Source organism: Plectropomus leopardus, chromosome 2 (assembly GCF_026936395.1).
Source record: "Plectropomus leopardus strain MGB_pleo_1.0 chromosome 2, ASM2693639v1, whole genome shotgun sequence".
NCBI lineage: Eukaryota > Metazoa > Chordata > Actinopteri > Perciformes > Serranidae > Plectropomus > Plectropomus leopardus.
The window spans coordinates 17,985,380-18,000,848 of NC_142177.1; positions in this window are offsets into that span (position 1 = coordinate 17,985,380).

Sequence of the window (15,469 nt, forward strand, 5' to 3'; positions counted from 1 at the left end):
ACAGTATTGCAGTGTCAATCAACACAGCCCAGCATGTGCCCCTGTCACTGCCATTCACTCTGCTGCTGGATTTTCACCACCAACTCCTACAACATTGAAAAACACTCTCTAAAAATGCTTATTCTTTCCTTTAAACAGTATCTTCAAAATAAAGTGCTTGAGGCTGATAATTAAGAAGTACTCTTAATCTAGTTGACTACAGCTCAGTGGGTGTTTCTGTCCAGAGGGCAGGATTTTTTTTAAGGTCAGAGATATCAGAAATACACTCCACTCATCTCCCTTCAGGACATTGTGCTTTTGCTTTTATTATACCCTGCAAAAGCTTGGCAGAGAAACTGTTTGACAAGCATTTAAAACTCAAGCCTTGTACAATAAACAATGACTCAAATAGCATCACATCTTTGTATCAGTCACTGTCACTTTCTCACGTGGGACCAGCTGCTGACAGGGAGGAGGGTTACTGAAGAAAAAGAGCTCTGAGTTCCTGTAAGAAAATGCTGAATATGGCACGTCCTCGTGTAAAAAAATATACTCTTGCCAGCAGTGCTACCTTGTTTCTCTGCATTCAGCAGTTAGATAAGGCCATGCATATGCTGTTTTAACTTTACACCTAATTAGTACCGACAGCGCATAAAGTGACCATGGCCGGATGTCCCACCCACCCACTGTCTGCCTCCGCAGCACCAATACGGCAATATTCATGAAATTATTGTTTTGCTGAATTAGTACCCTGAAGAACGGCCCGAGCGGTTCTCTGCTCAGTAAATTCCACCGAGCTCGAAGGTACCCTGCCAGTTTCGGAACTCGAGTAAATTATTCCTCTCAAGTATCGAGCATTTGCCTAATAAAAATACCATCTGGGCACTTGAAGTGAATTGGTTTAAGGCCGTGCTGAATTATTAAACAAATCTTACAAAATGGGTCCCAGTTCTCTTTTTATAGGAGGAAAGACATTACAGTAGGAATACTTTACCATAGACTATACCCTGACAAATTCAACTTTCCTTCTCTGCTACTGCAGTCCTTTGTGAGGAGTTATACTGTTACTCTCAAGTATCTCCAAATTTTTGTGTTCCCTCTTTACGCCACAAGCCAAAATCATTAACTGACAGTTTCATTCATAAATTTTGTTTTGAGAGCTGCAGATTTAAAACAACAGACACTTGTTTTGTTTTGCATTTATCATCAAGGCACATAATCTGTAAGGGCTCATTGGGAATTTAATGATCCTGCCTGCATAAATTAGGGTCAACTAGTTGATCAGTCAGAGCTGATACTGGCATAATAATTATGGAATGGGAGACTTTTAAAGGTGCAGTGTGTAGGATTTGGGGGTCTCTGTCGGCAGAAATGGAATATAATATTCATAACTATTCTTTTATCATCACCCGGTACTTCTTATCAATACTGATACTTATCAATACTTTTATCAATACTACTCTTTACATTTTGGTGCAGAAAATAAAGACATGACATGTAAATCTGTGATAAAAAATTCACATTATTTTGTTTTTGCCATAAACTGGGCAACTCAGTGACTTATATGCCATTTAACACTGGCTATTCAAATTTCCATTGACAAACTATTTCCAAAAACTAACATGACCTGCAAGGTTTCTCCCATGTCCTGTGTGACTTATCATGGAGCTTTTTGACTGACACGACTTCCACAAATTGGGTGAACTGACTTGGTTGTCTGACTTCCATCAACTGAGAGCGATTGGAGCCGCTGGGGCTCGGGGGCTCCACCGCCAGACTAATGTTAGTATTAGCAGCTTTGCGAACGCTATCTCAGACGCTGCACTGCTTCATATTTATAAAATGCTGCACTTGCAGCTACATATGACACAAAGTGCATTTAGCTGCCCAGTCGTGACTTTTCGAAAAGGGAGCCCACACTCTCGACCGCTCCGTCTTATCCTACGTTTGCCTTACTACTACTACTACCAGCAGAGCGGCGAGCTGCGGCACAACAGTAAATATCATACGTCATCCCCTGATGCCAGCAGCTTCGTCATCAATCAATCAATCAATCAGATTTATTTATAAAGCACTTTTAAAACAACCAGAGTCGACCAAGGTGCTGTACAAAGACAATAAAAATAAAAATAATAAAAATAATAAAGGACAATAAAATAATAGAACTAAAAACAGCATAAACAATAAAACATAATTAATAAATAGGCTAAAAGTGTATTGCCCATCGTATCTATGCACATGTGAATCAATCAGTCATCATAAGGGGCAGGTTGCCAGCTCTGTTAGCATGAATGAACATTACACAGTTTATGTCATGAATACCGACAGCAGCACCATTTGGCACAGAGCTTATCAGTACTTAAGTATCGACCCAATCATGTACCGGTACCAGTTAATACCAGCTCTCGGTAACCAACCCCACTAGGTAGTGATGTTCCCCATTCTGGACACGCTTGGTGGTGCAGGAATCAGAGTCTGTATTTCTAGAGTGATCTGAAATTTCCTCAAGTGTCTGAGGTGCATCAGTCTCTGCCTTGCCTTTTTTACCACTGAGTCAGTCTGTAATAACATGACTTCCACTTTTGTTCCCATCATAATTACTGTGGCTGCTAGAGGGCTTTGCCACTTTGGGGCACTTGCTGAAATGACTGTGTCGTTTTTTTTTCTTTAGAGGACTCTGAAAAAAATGTTGGGTTTTTTTGTCAGACAAACACTTTTAACCAACAATATATTAGTTATGAGGTGGCTCTGAGCCCACATTTTCTGTAGATTCCACCAAAAACCACCAAGCTTGAGTTCACTGCTTGGATGGGTTACTGTTTTTCAGAGAGAGATCTTTTTTTTCAGAATTCTAATAAAATGCCTCTTTTCACAGGAGTTTTCAGGGCCAACCAAAGAGTCTGTAGCTGTGTTCGAAACCGTCCCCTCATTCACTCACTCACTATTCACTATGTAGTGTGTATTAAATAGTGCACTGTATAGGGTATAACTAAACGAGATTTTGGACACTACGTTTGATTTTTTTTTTCCTAGAAATACACAACCGCATTATATTGTGGTAGATGGTAGTATGTACACTCCAATTTGCTGTGCATTGTGGGCATTTTATAGTGCACTATATAGTGGATGAAATTAACAGCAGAGAATTCGGACACCACTACAAAAGGGCGAACACACTATATAGTGCACTATATCCATGATAGGGGAAAATTTCGGACACAGCTTCAGTACATAATCCATCATAAATCCTAAAGGCAATTACTCACATCAAATGTCTACAATGTATAAACATCCTGAAAAAAATCATGCAGGGTTGAGAGGCAGGTAAGTGGAAGCAGTACAAACACACAGCTGAAGACTGAGAATTTCTCACTGGACCAAAGCTGCAAAGCAGATCTGAATTTATTAGCTCTTAAATGTTGAATACTTTTATCTCAGTGGCATCACTGACAGCCAGATGCACGCCAGTCAGTCAGTGTCGAGGCATGTCACTGCTCTGCGCCTTTGTCTCATCAAACAGGTTCACATTCAGGAGAATCTCATTAGTAACAGAAGTAAAGCTGTGACGTTCGCATCCATTTGTGAATCTTTGTACCTTTGCTGCAAATTTTTACACAAGAAATGTCTCTTCATTATAAGTTTGTAGGTATTTATTATCTAAAGCCTGCATTAGCCATGTCTCCTTGAAATTATGTTTATTTACAACTAATTTGAAACAGCAAATAGATTTTGAGGGAAACGTAATGCTAGGCATATTATGTTCTCTATTAACATAATGAAGAAATGTTGCTGATTACAGGGTTCCAACACATTTTTATGGAGACAATTTCAAAACTTTTTCATGACTTTTCAAGGACTCAAAATAAAATTTACATGACAATTTGTTTTTCAGAGCAGTTAAAATGAAACCAAAGTGCACACTGGTCCTCAAAGATACTAATACACTACGCTGTGCACGTCAATTGTTGAATCTCAAAAATGTGGTAAAATTTTAAAAGAATGAACGTGGTATCGGCATGAAAACTTTGGGATTCATCACTCTACATTTTAAATCACAATCACACAGCCTTATTATTACCCACTTAGTGATGGATATTCAAACATATCAGATTCAGACTTCATTCAAACTTTTTTCTGGCTAGACTGCATACATGGAGGGAGAGAATGAACATGGGAAAAAAAATAAATGTATGTAATGGTGAACAAAACGTTGTCCCTCGTCATTTAGAGCTTTGTTAAGTCAGCCGCTACAGAAAATAAATTTGCCATTATGTGATATTACATGCAATGTTATCCATGGAAGATAACTGTAACAAATAATTTCATTAAACACAATGACTTTTCCAAAAGTTTCAAGGATTTTACAAACTCTATGCTTTTTCCAGGTTTTCCATGACAGTGGGAACCTGTAATTAATAAATAATTGTTGATACTGAACATATCAGCAAAATTCTTACTTAATTCTTAAACATATATTTTTCTTCCGCTAAAATAGGCAATCTTGCTATACACGATCCACTTGTAGTGACAGTAACCTTTTTTAATAATCATTTAACCAAAATCACAATTTTTTTCCTAAACTCAACCAAAGTTTTTTTGTGCCTAAACCTAAGACAAAAGTCTGGATGCCAACCCAAAAAGTTCTGCTGTTAAGGTCCTGCACTTTGTATGCCTGCAACCCTCCTAGACCACCTCCTTCCAAAACCTACATGCACATAGCGTTTTTTTACATGAAAGAAATTATTTCTCCAAACATATTCCAGGCAGTGATTAAATTGCCATGACAATGTAGTTAAATAAGCAGTTTAGCGACATACAAATATCATTTCTAGCACCCTTTTTTGACACTCTTGGACTCGCTTGGCTTATTGGTTTGGCACATCAGCCCAGCGAGGCAGAGATTACAATAGGGCTACCCATTTTAAGGTGTGTCTTTAACTGATGACGGCTTGTCTAGAGTGATGATGTCCAAAAGCAGCGGGTTGATCCATGGTTTAAGATCCCCTGTTACGTTGCTGCGGGTGTTTTTCCATCACACAGCAGGCTGTTTAAAAGAGTTTGGAGGTGAGCTGTCTGCAGAGGTGCACTCTGTTGTCTGCAGCTCTTCGTCTAACGTTTCACTGAGGCCGTTTCTGCTTGACCCTTCTGTCCTGCACCATTAGTAAACTTGTTTTTGTTTAAGAAAAGCTACAAATTTCTGCTAATTCGGTGACAAACATTTAATTTCACAATAAAAGCCTCCAATTATTTGGCTGTATGAAAGCATTTATTGTGAAGCAGCAAAATAAGGAAATGTTGGGTTTTCATCAGAAGTAAGCAAACACGACCTCTGTTCAGTTGAGAGCAAACATGAATCAGTCAAATTATCAGATATCTGAAGTAGAAACAGGTACTGAGAAAAAAAAGTACTGAGAGCTGAAAACACAGAGATTTTAAAAACTCCTTTTTCTCTTGTCTTCTGACAGACTTGGGTTTTACACACATTTGTCACAGGGGGAATGGTGTCGGGGGTTAGCTGCAGTCAGTGTGAAGTCACCGCCACCTGCTTGAGAGGCCATCGGGCACACTTTTGGCCCTACTCTAGAGAACGTATACCTCTGGCGTGGTGCGGCGGCATGGCGCGGTGCGTCTTAGCTGATAATGGAAGGACAAATCGGCGAGGCATAGTTTGACTCGGCACAGCCTGAAGTGGTGATGGAAAAAGGGTACAGGAGAGAGAGTTATCTATATAGGTGCAAATCTGTATGGATATCATTTGTTAAAAACTTTCCAGCCTGCTAATTATTACTCTTATTAAGCCTGCCACGCAGATGAATGAAGCTGATCAAATAAAAAAAACATGAATTGATATCATGCTTGAACAGATAATTATTAAGTTTACTATACACATCATCCGTCTGAATGCAGAGGAGGACAGATTCTGAATGTTTATACTTAGCTTTGAACAAACGTATTCACAAGGTGTAAGAGCCACTCAGAGTTCATCACCACAGCGCTCACAGCGATGCCACTGATGATGCAACTATTGCACTGTTGTCATCCGTGCGGGGAATAGTGCAGCTTGCCGTTGATGTGAAACTTTCCTCACTGCTGACCAAGGAGAAAACTTCACAGACAGTTATGTGACACCACCGTAAAAATCAACCAAACTCTCCAGAGTAAATTACTCGCAGACAGACAGAGGAGAGAATAGCATTTCAAATGTGTTAGAGTACAAAGAATTTCTGAAATGTTTGGAGGGTTTTCAGGTTTTTCAATGACACAAATGATTCAAAGAAAAACAATGTGGCAGTCGCTGGCACTATATTCAATAACGCCTTTTAGATTATTTCAGTGACCATGTATAAAGAGTTTATCTGTTCTTCTAGTGTTTATGCTAAGATGGTGTTTTTATATGCAATCCACAGCATATCAGGGGAATTTAATATATTATAGCAACACCAAGAGAGCTTTAAGTATTGAAATGCCAACTTCAGTTCTGCTTACAACATATTGTTTGGTGTATTGCAAGAAATATCATCCATATAGTGAGCAGCATGCCGTAACAATAATTTATGAGTGTTTTTTCCCCTAAAGATTCAGGTGGACACAGTTTTCAGTGTCTGTATATCAAATTGATGCAGAGAAACTGAAAAGAGGCAATGAAGGCAAGCTCCATTAAATTGGAACATAAACTCTGCACAACACCGAATCCTCTCAGACTTTCAGGAGCTGCTGTTTTGTTTTTACCTGCTCCTCCTGAATGAATGAAATATTGATATGTGCATGACAGAAAAGCCTGAAGACCACAGGAACCAAATGATCTATCAGTAAAAGACCAAAGCAAACATTTACTCAACACCTCCAGAGGAGCAAAGGACGTAAAATAAATATAAAGCAATTTCACCCATGACCTGATTTTTAATTTAGCTAAGATTAGATAATATTTCTGTTCCACTGAGCTTCAAACAGTACAGTGCAGCAGATCCTCCTGCCTCCACAGAGAGTAGACTGTAAAATCCAGGAAAACTGGCGATGGGTCAGTCTTTATCAGAGGCTATTGGTACAGTATAACTGCATTTAACAGAGAGGGATGAGCCCCTGCAGATGCATGTGTCTCTAACCTTTTGACTGTCATTTCAATATAGCATGATTGCCTGACAGGTGCTCGGAGAGTGGCGCGACGGTGATGGATGACGGTGGACGTCATTTGATTTTCATTTGAACCGGAACATCAGAATCTACTGCGCCTAATTAACCTCTCTGTCTGTTTCCACTTGGCAGACTTTCACAACCATGTGGAGAGTGAGAAAAAATCTGAAGCAGCAGCTCATCCACAACATATTTCACACATAATTTATATTCACCGTAGGCATTTGTCACATGTATAGGTTTGTTAAAATATGTCCTTGGAGACAAAGTATATTGCATGGCACCAACTGTTCTAGAAAGAGGTTTATATAATACTCTGCGATTTGCTTTCCCCAACACAACTGCTGCATACATCATGTTCCCTAGCAACTTTTTTTTTCTTGTGTAAAAAGAACTTCATTTCTGTATCGCAGACATGTGGTAGGATGAGTGCTGGGTAGAGTTGCAACAATTGATTGATTCATTGTAAATTATTAATTTTTTAAAGAAAAAAAAAACATCAAATTTCTCTGATTGTTGTTTCTTAAATGTGAATATTTTTTGGTTTCTTCAGCCCTCTATGATAGTAAGCTGAATGTGTTTTGGTTGTCAATTTCAATTTCAAATTACAATTTCAGTTTATTTATTTAAAATATGGGACAGGGCATATTAATGAACATTTAAATATGTAAATATGCAAGATTATAGCCAGAGGCTAATTTCCATCTTTACTCCTATGGCAGGTTGATGGTTAATACATAAAAACAAACCTGAAGATGACCGTCACAACACATTCAGTATGAGAAGTAACAGTATAGGTCTAGTAATAACAAAGGCTTTACACTTATTGACAAAGACACAAATAAAATGGTACAGAAAATCAAAGTTGTTCAAGACAAACCAGGATTAAGGGGAGCACAGAAAATAAAGTGCTAAGGTGCTAAGGTGCTGGCGTTATTGCACAGTGTTTATTATGAGGTGCTAATTATGTTGCACATTGCCCTATTGCACAAAGTTTGTCCATGTTGTGTCCACATTACATATAAAAGCTCAGGGACACATTAGAGTTGGAAAAACAACCATTCAAGGAGAACATGAATGCATCACTGGCCTTGGCTGATGCAGGTCTCGACTCGAGTACATTTCATTCAGTCAGCGCCATGGCTACACTACCTTATGACATGTTGCAGATTCATGAGCACTCGTTCAACAGGCTGACCTGGAACATCATGAACGCCAAAGAGTTGTTTAAGAGATCTGGGTTCATTATAGTCATAGCACCTATAGACTCCAGCAGAGCTGATGAGCAGACTACGGGTTACATCGCTTGAGGCAATTTGTCAAATTTCATGAGCTCCCCCTGAACTCTGAAAGGGTTTTATATACTTTGTTCACATATGCAATAGTAAACACACTTGATGTATTAAATCTGTAGTGCTCTTCTGTAGGTAAGAAGCAACATCAGAGGCTGCTGATGGATACACTGTTGTCTATGTATGTATTCACGGTAGGTTGTTATGTGTGTGTGCACACATTGATATTTCAGTGTTTAAAAATATTCTTAGAAAGCTGATGTACTCTCTAAAGGCTCTATAATTACTCTTATTACACACTGTGTAGTTGCATTAGGCAAATTCATACTTGCTTAAGCAAAGAAATGCAAGCACAGCTTTTACATGACGGCATTGTGTAGTATTGCATTGAGGTGGGCGGTGGGGCGGTGGGGAGGCTTAATTAATAAAAAAAGCAATCTTGAGGGAAGTTCTTTTCAATAATGCCAGCCCCACAAGTTCTAACTGTCTCCGAAAAAAAACGCAATAACACATAAAACTGTTGTGTGAATAATTCAGAAGCAGAATGCATAAATAGTGGATTAGGCTTGATTTAATTATGTTTGTGTGAAAGCAGAGCCTGGCTTTAAACAAACAAACACAGGCAACCAGAATGAAGCAGTTCAGCACCCAAGTGGCAAGGCCTTGCAAAGGAGCCAAAAGCAGGCTTCTGTAGAGATCAAACGCAACCAGCAGCATTCAACCGGGGCCAGACAGAAAGACAGGTACAATAGACTCTGCTCCTCTTTTTATTGTTGCGCAGAGAATTGGATGTGACTCTCTCACAGCAGTGTATCCAACATAATTTTCATGGGAAGATCATTTTATTGTTTACTTCACAACACTATTCTCTGTATTCTCATTTGCACGCATCAGGTGATATTTATTTCACTTTGATAGAAAACCAGTTTACAATGGGCTGCTGGCCTTATGAGGCCTCATGATGGAGCACTGTCTCCCTGAAAACTTCTATAATGTTAAATCTATGCCCATTATAGAGCTGAATGTATGTGTGGTTGCTGCATACATTTCCAACATTCTCTATCTGGTGCAGAATGCATTCAGCACATTGGCCTTTATTGATTTGCTGTAAGCAAATATTAGAAATGGCACATGAATAGCTGCATTACCATAGAAATAAGTCTGCACAGGGGAATATGGTCACAACATTAACATCTTCATGGGCACTCATGATTCTTAAGCTAAAATTGATCACATCGCATCATTCAGAGCCACTATTTCGACCCTGATAAGACTGCAGTTCATTTGCGAGCGGCAGAGGCCTGAATGAGAGCAGATGTAGCCAACCTGAGAGGGATATTCGGAGAAATGTGAACTGATTGCAGAGTTATTCTCTGGGCAATGGAAACCAATATGAGGGGCCAACAGTAAGCTCCGTCTACACATACTGAATGGCTGATTGAGTTCAGGTGGAAGAATGGGACTTGGCAGCGAGGAAGGGAACACCCCTTTCATCCACAGCCATCCACTTTCATTACAACACACCTTTGAAACCAGCAGCACATAATCACACCTGAAACCTGATCAGAGGAGGGGGAAATTGCTGCTATTCACAAGTTGCATTATTCAAAACTTCCAGCCATGTCTGCATTATATGCACAATGCATTCAAAGATGTAAAAGTTTGACAATTTGATTTATGCTAATGTAGCTTCACTTTTATTGTTGTCCTTGCATTCAATTTCCAGTTTCCATAGTGCAAGCGTCGCCATCTTTTTAGAAACCGTGTTCTATTTGCAAATGTTGAAATTAATGGATTCCTTGTGTCAGGAGCCGTCAGCTACATCACCTCCTGTAGCATCTCCCACTGGCAAGACCGTTAAAACTGTGTGTGGGTGTCATACATCTTACCCTATTTGAATTCGCACTGCCCTCTGTGTCTCCTTCCAGGTAGAGATATGAAATATTGACTGTTCTCATCTGGGCCTGCAGCCCCCACCCCCCATTAAAACACCACCCCCAGCAACTCTGCTATCAAAGTGCTGGCGCAGCAAAGTGGAGAGAGGAAAGAGTGGAGCAAGAGGCAGATATATGGTGGGGGGTTAGCAGAACGGGAGGCATGCATGAGAAAATTATGTAAATCAAGAGGGAGGGAGAGGAGCAGTCACAAATTATATGTAAACAAAAAAATCACATAGGGTGCTATTAAATCAATAAGTCCTATAATAATTGAGGGAATAGGAAAATGTGGATTGAAATAGAAAGCAAATGCCAAGAAAGGAAGCAGAGTTAGAAATGTGTGAAAGGAAAAAGAAACTCTCTAGCAATGTGAATCTGAAGTGTTCTGGCACTAAGGGTGTGACAGGACAGCTGATTGTGCAGTAAGTGGTAATTATACACCCCAGTCTGCGGTCTACTGCTGAGTGACAAATAGTCTTCTTGCTGTACACTTGCCTATCTCACAATCTCTAAAGCGCAGGAGGAGAGCACCAGTGGTGAGGCTGCGGCTGTACGTCCTTTCTGAGCTTAAAAAAAACTTGCTTGGTCTGTCATTAAGCTGTTCTGAGTACAGTAAATTCAGCAGCAGGCACAAAGGCAGTTGTTAGCTGCAGCCAATTATCAATGCTCTGGCTTTGTTTCCAATTGAAATTAAAGGGGACAAAGGTAGAGCTCCTGTGGAATATCCAATGATAATGACAACAGGATATTATGCATAAAAAAGCAGCTAGGGGTGAACTTAGATGAACTTGAATGGAGTAGAAAAAAGAAGTTGGCAGAAATGAAACACATCTTCCTGGGAGGGAAAAAGTAGAAGTGAGAAAAAGCACAGCATTAGCAAGACTTCTCTGAATGGTGGCTTCAATTCTGTGCCAGACTGTTTGTGTTGATACAATCTCTGTTGAAGAAAATCTTGTACTCTTGATGAACCGATGAACGGTGAATTAACTTAATAAATAATAACACAAACTTGATGTATAGTTAAATAACTCAATAAGTAGTGAAATGAACTCGGTGAGCCTCAGTTGTCCTTACTTGAATATATATTTAGTACATATATCTGATCAGAGAAGCTCTTGGCACAACATATGCATGGACAGAGTCACACCAAAAACTTCAAGTAACAGAACAGTCATTCAGCTTTAAACAGTACATTTCACCCGTCACACAGCTGTGCCTATCGACATAGTCAAAACATCTACAGGGTCTCGCCTTGGCAGTATCTAAACACACAGACCTACTGGAGACAGTGAAAGACTCGATAGCTCCTGATGACATTACTGAATCACACCAGACAGTACCATTACTCATGATTACATTCACATTATTAGGAAATTATTTTCTACAAAAATCTTTACTTATTTTCCCATCTGGATCAAATCACAGAGAGGTAAAACTGTGAATTAAAGGTCCAGTGTGAAGAATTTAGTGGGATATATATATATATACATATATATATATATACATATATATATTTATATATATATATATATATATATATATATATATATACATATATATTTACATTTTAAAACAGGAGAATCATTGTTTTCATTACCTAAGAATATGCTGTTTATATCTGCATAGGAAGATGGTAATCTCCCATGGAGTCCACAATGTTGCACAAGAAAGCTGCGCTGGGGAAGTTTATCAGAAGTGCACTTTGCAAACTCACTTCTTCTGGAAGGCCTGTCTCTTTCAAGTTAAATACTTTAAAGCATTAATCTCACCCATGTAGCTTGTTCAAGTTCTGTTTCTTCAAAACTTACTGTCACATTCTCCTGTCAAGTTCTCAGAAACAGTCAGTTTTAACAACCAAAAAATAACTTTTTCAGACTGTCTTTTTGGGCTTAGACACCATATGTCATCTTGGCCTCTGGAAAGATGACTCTGTCTGTCCATTTCTGCAGCAAAGCTGGGAGGAAAATCCTACTACTTGTTTTTCCTCTTAGTCCTTTTGGCTCACTAACTGTAGGAGACACGCTGTTTAGACAGCGAGAGTCAAACTAGCAAGCCTAGCAACAGTAAACCTAAGCTACATATAACCCCTGACGCGGCATTCTCTTAAAGCAACAGACAGTGTCCAAAATCAGTCTTAGTACTATAATACACTGTATTTATGGGCCATCATGAAATACATGCACTATATAGGACCCATTGAAAAAATGTCCAAAATTGCTAAGAAAACACTCTTTTAACTAACAATGCCATACTGCATTTGACAAGTGAAAATTACACTCACAGTAAACCTGTCAGTAATGACATCAACTAATGAGGATCCACAGCTGTTCAAAACCTTAATTTACTGCTCATTATAGAGTACATTTTGGAGTGTCTATTGTGCAGGAAATACTTAATAAGTGAATGATGGAGATACGGATTCATTCTTTAACACAAGTAGGACTTTTTCAGACCAGACACTGTCATGTGTCAGAGCAGGAAAGGCGCAGGTGTAAGAATTAACACTAATGAGAAAAGTGTGCGCCTCTTTATTGAACCAGCACACCTGAGACCTAAAACTCACAGAACTGAAAAAACAGGAAGCACAGCCCTTATTCAAAGGTGACTAGCTGTAGTGCTAACCTTGCAATCACACTAGATAAACAGCCTTGCCTGGATACTTTTGTTGTGTTGATGTATCTATAGCAGTCTGTTGAAACCAGGTACAAAAAACAATGTAAAGCTCCTTTTAAATCAGCGGAATCTATTGCATTAGTGTAAATGACATGATTTTGATTTTTATGTAACTGCCAGAGGGCTGCATTTGCAGCTATTCTGCCAACAGTTTGTTAACACGTCTGTGCTTTTCACCTAATGGGATATGTCATCAATGTCAGAAATTCCAAATATCTCCAATAGCCAAAAATTACAAGTTGGACACTAAGGTGGTGTTTTTTAAACTCTGCTGCTCATATTAACAGTTTAAATGATGCCACATGAGTGCAGCATAAATGGAATTTGGCCATTGTTTATGTGACTGTTTTCACTGTTAAATTTCAAAATCTCCACAATGGAAAACAAAGTGTGGTGTAACTGAGTGAGTTTACTCAAGTACTTTACTTAGAACAAATTCGAGGTACTTTGTACTTGATTTGAGTCTATTCTTTTCATGCCACTTTGTGCATTTAGTCCTTGCTTTCAATGCAGAACTTTCACTTGTAACTGAGTATTTTCACAGTGTGCTATTAGTAAGTCTACTTTACTGAAGTAAAGGATTTGAATACTTCATCCAACACTGAAAGAAAACATCTACTGTTGTTAACATGTCAGTTCCATGTCTTAGCATTTAAGACAACACTTTCCAAACATAATTTCAAACCAAAAATGAAAACACTTTTCTCTATTCTAAGTTCTAATTAATTAATTTCTTCTAATTCGTGTGATATATTAATTAAGAACACAGTGTGTGTGTGTGTGTGTGTGTGTGTGTGTGTGTGTGTGTGTCTGTGTGTGTCTGTGTGTGTGTGTGTTTATAATGTTGAATGCGTCTGGGTTGTTAACAAACAGCCCACACTCAGCTCGTTAGTGGGTGAGGTTGCAGGTGCAGCAGTAGGCCGGGCTGTCCTAATTTGGGAGGATTGGTTTGTGTGTTGGCACGACAACACGGCTTCAATAAGGAACTGGGAGCGTTTTCCTACTCTGTGCAGCCAGAACTGGCCATCTTCATATCTAGGCTGGTTTGACCCACTGTCAGGTGTTTATAGAGACATCACTTCATTAGCTGTGGATGATGCTGGACACACATAAGGGCCCACCATCTGCTCCCCGAGCCTCGCCAAGGTTAAATATTCTCTTGGCGAGATGGAGAGGAAGGCGGCACAGAAATGTGTGAGCAACAATAGATGGAAAAAGGTTGAGTAAGAGAAAAGTGATGAAGACGGAAAAAGGCAATATTTCATATTCCGTTTAATGGACTGAGGGCCACTGAATAATAAAGACAGTTCTGTAAAGAAGGAAAGACATTAATGCTGTAAGCACTCACTGGTGAAGGAGTTAGAAAACACTAAAGTGAAGTGTGATTGCGTTTTTCATTCAAATGTGACCAAAGGAGTAGATTTTAGGGGGAAGAAGGGAACATGTCCCCATCAATGTTTAGAGTCTGGACATTTGTCCAACCACCCCACCATTAATATCATAAATTGATGCATCAAGCAGGAAATTAAGTGGCAAAATTTTCTGGGGGGGGGCAAACTACCCTAATCATGTGTCCCCGCAGCATTAACACAAAACCTATGCCCTTGAATATGGCATATATTCACCAGAGAAAATCACCAGAGGCCCCACGATATGATATGATCACAATATTAAGTCAGAATACAATATCATTACATTTTTGCGATATGCTGAGTACTGCAATAATATATATTGTAATTTCTGGCTTTTTTTCAATTGCAAATTATGTCCCCCACAGGAAAACTAATCTAATTTAAAATGTATCTAATAACATGAAGTTTTCAATCTGTTAATCTCACTTTAATCACTTTTATTGCAGCAAAATTTATCTAATGGACTGAAAACGCAATTGATTGTTTGATTAGTTTTGTTTTTTGAGTTTCATGTGTGCATCAATGAATGAGATAATTAATGGGCAGACTAGTTGTTGCAACGACAACTGCATTTTGTTTAACATTTTATTTTTTAATAGTTACTATCACTCAGCCAAGTAGCTGGGATGCATTAAAAAAATGCATTAATTTATCTATCAAAGCATTACTGTTGTTTAATGCATCCGGATGTCATGACATCTCTATTGATCTTAAAAGCTGTTTGGCCTCATTTCATGCCGACAGTATGGAATAAACAAAGCATTAGGGCCAACAGGTACGGCCCCGCTGGAAGTCAGTAATTGCTGCAGAGATTCTCTGCACGTCAAATGCTCACCCCAACACCGGGGTCACCTTAGAGATGAGGGGATTGGCTAATTCGGCTAATTACTCTGGCAGATCCTGATGAGTTCTTCCATTAGCAGGGTCACCCTCTCTTCCCTGGAGTCCCAATGTAAAAATGCAATTAGAGACAGCTCTGAAATCAAATTCTGTACGTCTTCACCCTGGCATGTCTTATTTTGGAGGATGCAGTGAGATAATAGCA